Source organism: Somniosus microcephalus, unplaced genomic scaffold (assembly GCF_052327205.1).
Source record: "Somniosus microcephalus isolate GS21.2 unplaced genomic scaffold, FLI_Smic_1.0 unresolved_chr4, whole genome shotgun sequence".
NCBI classification, from domain to species: domain Eukaryota; kingdom Metazoa; phylum Chordata; class Chondrichthyes; order Squaliformes; family Somniosidae; genus Somniosus; species Somniosus microcephalus.
This window is the reverse complement of record NW_028225182.1, coordinates 11,021,763-11,029,207: the sequence shown is the minus strand read 5'-3', so window position 1 is coordinate 11,029,207 and position 7,445 is coordinate 11,021,763. Positions and strand designations below refer to the sequence as shown.

General features: G+C 41.7%; 1 non-coding gene across 1 annotated transcript; it reads left to right on the top strand.

Annotated features, from left to right (window-relative positions):
• Positions 1–695: 695 nt before the first annotated feature.
• On the top strand, positions 696–769 carry trnav-uac (transfer RNA valine (anticodon UAC)). The gene has a single exon. It is a non-coding gene; the product is annotated as a tRNA-Val (tRNA).
• The last annotated feature ends 6,676 nt before the right edge of the window (positions 770–7,445 follow it).

The following is a 7,445-nucleotide window of genomic DNA, read 5'->3' as shown; positions in this document are numbered from 1 at the left end:
ACTTGCAGTTGAATCTTTTGCAAGCACCCTTTAATAACCGATTACCATAATTTACAGAATGCAAAAATGGCGTAAACGCACTTCAATGACGCATTTTCCCCTTTGTAAGTTATCAACTGTTAACCATATCTCATTTTACACATTGTATTTTTGGAATCTCGATTAAATTGCTAATTGCTTATGAAAGCAGAAATTTGGCGCAACTTTATTTAAAGCGAACAGGACCGTTCACTGCACATAATGAAATCCTAGCGAATGTAAATGTTTCCCGCCCGGGCTCGAACCCGGGACAATTCGCGTGCGAGGCGAACATGATAACATGTACATTACGGCAACCGCTGCGGCATAGCCCACAGATAATAGAATCAGTAGTGAACAAAATATCGCCCAGTGCACATTTTCAGATTCAACGCAGTCAGCTTTTTCATCAATGAAAGAAGTTTTCAGTGAAACGATTTGGAAGCATGTGTTACTCGTATTTGTAGCTTTAATAAAAGTTTGTGACGTTTGACTCCCGCTCATGTCTCTTCTTCCTCTGTTGAATAACAAAGGAGGGGCTGACGTTGACCAGACTGCAATGCGCCTGATATTTGTGAGCTCCTCCTTTATATTGACTGATGCTGTTTCAGCTGAACCAATCAGCACAGAGAGGCTTCACTGGTCAGTTCCCCTCTGTTGAAGATACGGATCCAGCAGTTCCCGTAGTGTAGTGGTTTTCACTGTTCACTTTACACGCGAAAGGTCTCCGGTTCGAGCCCGGGCGGGAACATTATGTTTAATGCTGCTGTGGATGAACAACCAGCGGGTTTATTTTAAGTGAAAAAGAAAATTATTGCAAATGCTGTAAATCTCAAATAGAAACGGAAAATGGTGGAACTTCTCAAGAGGTCAGGCAGTATATGTGGATAAAGAAACAGAGTGAACGTTTCAAGTCGATTACACTTCTGTTAGAATTGGGAAACGTGAGAGATGTATGGCTAGTTTATTCTCCTGTCAATAGGGCTACAGCGGCTCCTCCCTTGTTCTTTATTTAACTTCACTAGTCAGATACCTCTGAGTGAGGGAAAACTGATCCACAGTGAGGCCCATTTCATCGTTTGTTCCCTTTTAAACCCTGGAATCTCCGAATGCCTGAAGTTCAGAAATGTAATTCATTGATCTGCAGGGTGGCCGTCAGTGAGAAACCTTTTCTGTCCGGATCCGGAAGCGCAGCTAGATTCAGGCTCAAGATTGCCGCTACTGGCGATAACTTTTTGTTGGGTAAGGTTATTACGGGTTAAGGAAACAAAGCGGGTAGATGAAATGAAGATACAGATCAACCCTGATCTAGTTGAATGGCGCAACAGGATCGAGGGGCTGAATGGCCTCCTCCTGTTCCTATTGAGTCGCTACAATGCAATGTACCCCAGTGTTGGAGGGTTTCCGGTGTGTAATGGTGATCGCTTTCCGAAAACTCAATGGTTCGAAAGTGGGCAGAGGCAATTTAAAGTATTTTCTCCATTCAAGTATAGTAAACATGAAAATTGAAATAGTTTGCATGATTGGTTCAGTATAATTAAAACACGCATTGACAGGCGAATTATGCCATTCAAATGGCAGCGTTACAGTGAGTGAAGTAATTCTCAATGGTATTTCCCATATAGGACACAGTTTGGGTTGCGGTACTGTAAGGAGGATTTGGGGAAAGTTGGCGCTGATTTATGGAATCTCCGCCGCGCGTGTCGCAATTTGACGAGGTGGGCCTTATTTTATTTAAAAATTGAGGCTGGGCACTTTCTCATTGAGAATGTGGAAGCAAAACAACACAGATAAATAGGAAAACACAGGGTCAGCGACGGGATTCAAAGTGCAGTTTCAATCGGTCTGTCTGAGTGTCCATTCAATAAGAAGCAAATAAAACGCGTCTCCAAAAATGCCCCACACCGTGTTATGATTCCGGAAACTGAGCCGGGGGAGAAATAGAGACATAAAAGCACAGGGATATAGAGAGGTGGAAGAGCGAAGGGGAAATTACCGTTTCCACGGAGAACTAATGCAGAGACTCCTCTGCTGCGCCTGGAGCGCCCTCCTGCAGCCCGGATACATTAACACCCTAACAGCTCATTAACTGTTGCAGTGGGACCGGGCGGCGCATCAGAAGACAGGTCGAAAAGGCAAAGTCACTGTCTCGGTCTTCAGTGCTCTGGTCATCAAGAATAGCCACACACACAAAACGGTTTTACCATGGGTAGCTCCTCACCTGGCTAGGTTTGAACCGGCGTTCTCGGGGATCAATTTTTCGCTTCGGTTGTTTGAATAAACTGCAGTGAAGCCCCAAATCCCAAACGAGCGCTCGTGGCGCCGGCCACTATCCAAGTGCAGTTGAATCTTTTGTAATCACCATTAAATAACCGATTACCTTAATTTACAGAATGAAAGAAAGGCGATACACACTTCAATGACGCATTTTGCCCTTTGTAAGTAATCAACTGTTAACCATATCTTATTTTACACATTGCATTTTAGGAATCTCGTTTATAATATTAATCGCTTATGAAAGCAGAAATCTGGGGCAACTTTTGCTAAAATTAACAGGACTATTCACTGAACAGAATAAAATGTTTGCGAATGTATTGTGTTTACTTGCGCTCGAACCGGGGACTTTCCGCTTGTGAGGGAAGCGTGATAACCGATACACTACGGACACTGCTGCACGACTGATCACAGAGAATAGAATCAGTAGTGAACAAAATATCCCACGGTGCTCATTTTAAGATTCAACGTAGTCAGCTTTTACGTCAAGTGAAAGATTTTATCAGTGAAACGATGTTAAGTAAGTGTTAATCGTATTTGTGCGTTAATTAAATTTTGTGCCGTCTGACTCCGGTTCATGTCTCTTCTTCCTCTGTTTAATAAGAAAGGAGGGTTTTGACGTTAACCAGACTGCACTGCGCCTGATATTAGTGAGCTCATCCTTTACATGAGTGATGCTGTTTAAGGTGAACCAATCAGCAGAGAGTTGCTTCACTGGTCTGTTCCCCTCTGTTAAAGGTCCGTAGCCAGCGGTTGCCTTAGTGTCGTGGTTATCACATTTGCTTTGCACGCGGTAGGTTCCTGGTTCGATCGCGGGCGAGAGCATTATGTTTAAGCTTGCTTCCGAGTTCATTCTCTAACCAAAAGGGCTGCAGTGACTGCTCACTTATTCTTTAATTGCTCTTATTTCACTTCAATAAATAGATAACTTTGAGTGAGAGTAAACTGATTCACCGAGGATCCATCGCGTGTGAGGTGAACACGGTAACCGCCACACCGCAGCCGATCAAAGGCGAGAAACAACTCAATATAAAGGATGAGCGCACAGATATCAGGGGCAGTGCAGTCTGGTCAACGTCCAGCCCCTCCTGTTTTATTCAACGGAGGAAGAAGAGACATGAACGGGAGTCAGATGCCACAAAAATTAATTAAAGGCACAAATGCGAGTAACACTTACAATCTTTTCACTGTGAAATTATTTCACTTGATTGCAAATCTGACTGCATTAAATCTGAAAGTCAGCACCATTGGAGTTGATATTCACTGCTGATTCTATTTGCTGTGCACGGTAGAAATAACCGGTCCTGTTCAATTTGACAAAAGTTGGCCCAGATTCCTGGTGTCATCAGCAATGAACATTTTAAACCAGGTTCCTAAAGCACAGTGTGTAAAATGAGATATGGGTAACAGTTAACATGCAAAGCGCAGAACAAATGATTGAAGAATCGATTCTCGCTCCGTTAGCATTCCTTTAGTTGTGCAAAAGATAATTATCGGTGAATTAATGATGCTTTCCCGTGAAAATAAAACCACAGTTTAACAAAAGACGTCCGGTGAGTGGCAGGTAAGCGCTGCTTCTGCAGCTGTCTGACACTGAGTGGGAGTGGGATTTTAAAGCCCTTTTATTGAGGATCGTTTATATATATAAACATCCCCGCTTGTTGTTGTCGACCTCATGGCGCAACGTTAGCTGTGTGTTCAAAACAGGTCGGGTCACAACTTTTTTGGATAAATCCGGATTTAATATTTTCTTTGCTGTTTCACAATAACCAGACGCTTGCTCGAAATTCTGTCTCACTGTTTCCCCAGAGTCAGGGAGAGAAGAGCCTGATGGCATCAGTTAAATAAGCGGACAAGACACGATCACAGATATTCGTTCAGAATCAACTTGCATGTGCCCCGACATAACGTTTAGAAGTCAGGATGGTCGAGCGGTCTCCCCTGGAGGTGTGGCTTCAGAACCCACTTCTGACATTCTTTATTTTTGATTAGGTTTGAGGTGTTGTATTAGTTTGAGGTGCTGTATTAGTTTGAGGTTCTGTATTAGTTTGAGGTGCTGTATTAGTTTGAGGTGCTGTATTAGTTTGAGGTGCTGTATTAGTTTGAGGTGCTGTATTAGTTTGAGGTGATGTATTAGTTTGAGGTGCTGTATTAGTTTGAGGTGCTGTATTAGTTTGAGGTGATGTATTAGTTTGAGGTGCTGTATTAGTTTGAGGTGCCGTATTAGTTTGAAGTGCTGTATTAGTTTGAGGTGCTGTATTAGTTTAAGGTGCTGTATTAGTTTGAGGCGCTGTATTAGTCTGAGGTGCTGTTTAGTTTGCGATGCTGTATTAATTTGAGGTGCTTTATTAGTTTGACCCGCTGTATTGGTTTGAGGTGCTGTACTACTTTGAGGTGCTGTATTAGTTTGAGATGCTGTATTACTTTGAGGTGCTGTATTAGTTTAAGGCGCTGTATTGGTTTGAGGTGCTGTATTAGTTTGAGTTGCTGCATTAGTTTGCAGTGCTGTATTAGTTTGAGGTGCTCTTTTAGCTTGAGGTGCTGTATTAGTTTGAGGTGCCGTATTAGTTGGAGGGGCTGTATTAGTTTGAGGTGCTGTATTATTTTGAGGTGCAGTATTAGATTGAGGTGATCTTTTAGTTTGAGGTGCTGTATTAGTTTGAGGTTCTGTCTTAGTTTGCATTGCTGTACTAGTTTGAGGCGCTGTATTAGTTTGAGGTGCTGTATTAGTTTGAAGTGCTGTATTTGTTTGAGGTGCTGTATTAGTTTGAGGTGCCATATTAGTTTGAGGCGCTGTATTATTTTGAGGCGCTGTATTAGTTTGAGGTGCTGTATTAGTTTGAGGGGCTGTATTAGTTTGAGGTGCTGTGTTAGTTTGAGGTGCTGTATTAGTTTGAGGTGCTGTTTTAGTTTGAGGTGCCGTATTAGTTTGAGGTGCTGTATTAGTGTGAGGTGCCGTATTAGTTTGAGGTGCTTTATTAGTTTTACATGCTCTATTGATTTACCTGGGATGGCAGGAATGACGTATGAGGAGAGATTGGGTCGATTGGGCTTATACTCGCTGGAGTTTAGAAGAATGAGAGGGGATTTCATTGAAACATAAAAAATTCTAACATGAATAGAGAAACTAGATGCAGTAAGGACGTTCCCGATGGTGGGAGACTCCAGAACCAGGGGTCACAGTCTAAGGATAAGGGGTAAGCCATTTAGGACTGAAATGAGGAGGAATCTCTTCACCCAGAGAGTGGTGAACCTGTGGAATTCTCGAACACAGAAGGCAGTTGAGGCCAATTTATTAAATATATTCAAGAAGGGGTTAGATATATTTCTTAAGGCTAAAGGGATCAAGGGATATGGGGAGAAGGCAGGGACAGGGTACTCAATTTGGATGATCAGCCATGATCTCATTGAATGAAGGAACAGGATCGAGGGGCCGAATGGCCTACTCCTGCTCCTATCCTCTATCTTTCAAGACTTGAGGTGCTACATTAGTTTGATGCCCAGTATTAGTTTAAGGGGCTGTGTTAGTTTCAGGTGCTGTATTAGTTTGAGCCACTGTATTAGTTTGAGGTGTTGTATTAGTTTGAGGTGCTGTATTAATTTGAGGCGCTGTATTATTTTGAGGTGTTGTATTAGTTTGAGGTTTTGTATTAGTTTGAGGTGCTGTATTAATTTGAGGCGCTGTATTAGTTTGAGGTGCTGTATTAGTTTGAGGCACTGTATTAGTTTGAGGTGCTGTATTAGTTTGAGGTGTTGTATTAGTTTGAGGTGCTGTATTAGTTTGGGGGGCTGTATTAGTTTGAGATGCTGCATTAGTTTGAGGTGCTGTATTAGTTTGAGGCGCCGTATTCATTTGAGGTGCTGTATTAGATTGAGGTGCTGTATTAGTTTGAGGCACTGTATTAGTTTGAGGCTCTGTATTAGTTTGAGGTGCTGTATTAGTTTGAGGTGCTGTATTAGTTTGAGGTGCTGTATTAGTTTGAGGCGCCTTATTCATTTGAGGTGCTGTATTAGTTTGAGGCTCTGTATTAGATTGATGTGCTGTATTAGATTGAGGTGCTGTATTACTTTGAGGCGCTGCATTATTTGACATCCTGCACTGGTTTGATGTGCTTTATTATTTTGAGTTGCTGTATTAGTTTGAGGTACTTTATTAGTTTCAGGTGCTGTATTAGTTTGAGGCGCTGTATTAGTTTGAGGTGCTGTATTAGATTGAGGTGCTGTATTAGTTTGAGGTGCTGTATTAGTTTGAGATGCTCTCTTAGTTTGAGGCGCTGTATTAGTTTGAGGCGCTGTATTAGTTTGAGGTGCTGTATTAGTTTGAGGTGCTTTATTAGTTTGAGGGGCTGTATTAGTTTGAGTTGCTGTATTCGTTTGAAGTTTTGTATTCTTTGATGTAGTGTACTATTGTGAGGTGTATGATTTTGAGCTGTTGCATTAGTTTGAGCCGCGATATTATTTTGAGGGATGTATTATTTTGAGGTGTTGTATTATTTTGACACAGTGCATTAGCTTGAGGTGTTGTATTATAATGACATAGTGTATTAGTTTGAGAATTTGTATTAGTTGGAGGTAGTGTATTATTTTGAGGTGTACTAGTTTGAGGTGCTGTAATAATTTGATGTGCCATATTAGTTTGACCTGTATTTGTTTGAGGTGCTCGATTAGTTTGAGGTGCTGCATTAGTTTGAGGAGCTGAATTGGTTTGAGGTGCTGTATTAGTTTGAGGTGCTATATTTTTTGAGGTGTATTTTTTTGAGATTGTGTATCAGTTCGAGAATTTGTATTAGGTGAGGTGATGCATCCATTTGAACAGCTGTAATAGTTTGAGGGGCCGCGTAGAAGAGGCGAGGAAAGGATGTAAAAGTGACGTTTGGAACAGATACTTTAGAATCTGATACAGGTTTGATTAACTTGTATATCGAGATCGGAACTATAACGTATTTGAGTTCCCCGGTAAAAATTCGCAAGAATTTGTCTAAATGATGTTGTTAATTATATGTCTAATTATTGCAGGATTAATAACTCTGACATTTAATGTTGCGAACACTTTGGCTGCACTGCGCGTTCTCCAGCTGTGCTCGGTGCGCCGTCCCCTTCAATCCATCGCTCACAGGGACTGTTCCTTTCAACGTTTCTATTCTTTGGCCCTT